The sequence below is a fragment of the Chinchilla lanigera genome, unplaced genomic scaffold (assembly GCF_000276665.1).
Source record: "Chinchilla lanigera isolate Chin_1 unplaced genomic scaffold, ChiLan1.0 scaffold00085, whole genome shotgun sequence".
Taxonomy (NCBI): domain Eukaryota; kingdom Metazoa; phylum Chordata; class Mammalia; order Rodentia; family Chinchillidae; genus Chinchilla; species Chinchilla lanigera.
Window position 1 is genome coordinate 1,397,437 of NW_004955486.1, and position 1,421 is coordinate 1,398,857.

The window sequence follows — 1,421 nt, forward strand, 5'->3', positions numbered from 1 at the left end:
GAAAGAAAAAACTGAAATTTATGCAATAAGGAAAGAAAAGGATGAAATCACTACAGATCGTGCAGAAATTCAGAAGAGCATCAATACCTACTTTGAAAATCTTTACTCTCATAGGATGGTAAACACAGAAGAAATGGACAGATTCCTAGATACATATGAATTACCAAAGCTGAATCAAAAAGATATAAAAATCCTGAATAACTCAATATCAACCAGTGAAATTGAAAATGTAATAAAAAAATTTACCAAAAAAGAAAAATCCAGGTCCTGATGGATGCACAGCTGAATTCTACAGGAAATTTAGAGAAGATTTAATACCAATTATTCTCAAACCCTTTAATGAAATTGAAAGGGATGCAATACTCCCTAACTCACTCCTGGGGGAAAGTATTGCCCTGATACTCAAACCAGAGAAAGATCCAAAAAAAAAGGGAATTACAGGCCAATCTACCTAAAGAATAGAGATGTAAAATTTCTCAATGAAATACTACAAACAGAATGCAGCAAATCATCAAGAAGATTATACATCGAGATGAAATGGGATTCATGCCAGGAATGCAGAGATGGTTCAATATATACAAATCAATTAATTATCCTTCTTTTACTCTTTAAAACAATAAAAAAAATCAATTAATGTAGTACACCATATCAATAGAGCCAAAGACAAAAATCACATTATCATCTCAATAGATGGAGAAAAAACTTTTCATAAAGTCCAATATTCATGCATGATAAAAACCCTACCGAAAATTGAAATATATGGTCTTCACCTCACTCTGATAAAAGCCATCTATGAAAAACCAACACAAAACATCATACAAAATGGACAAAAACTGAAATCTTTCACTTTAAAATCAGGCAGAAGACAAGGATTCCACTGCCACCACTCCTATTCAATACAGTTCTAGAAACATTAGCCAGAGCAATTAGTCAAGAGAAATAAAACAACACTAAATCTGTTGGAAGAAAATGTAGGTAAGAACCTTGAAGACATAGAGGTAGACAGCGAGTTCATGAACAAAAACCAAACTGTATGAGAAATACTTCAAAGAATCAACAAATGGGATCTCATCCTACTGAAGTTTCTGCACACCTAAAGAAATAACAAGCAGAGTAAAAAGAAAACTCACAAATTGGGAAAAACTTATAGCTGACTATCCCTCAGGCAAAGGACTTCTATCTAGAACATATAAAGAATTAAAAAATATCAGCCTCCCCAATTCAAAGACCCAATCCAAAAAAGGGCCACTGAGATGAATACACACTTCTCAGATCATGAAGTACAAATAGCAAATAAATACATGAGAAAATGTTCAACATCATTAGTCATCTGAGAAATGCAAATTAAAACAACACTGAGATTTCATCTCACCCCAGTAAGAATGGCTAGCAGTAAGAAATCAACCAATAATAACTGCTGG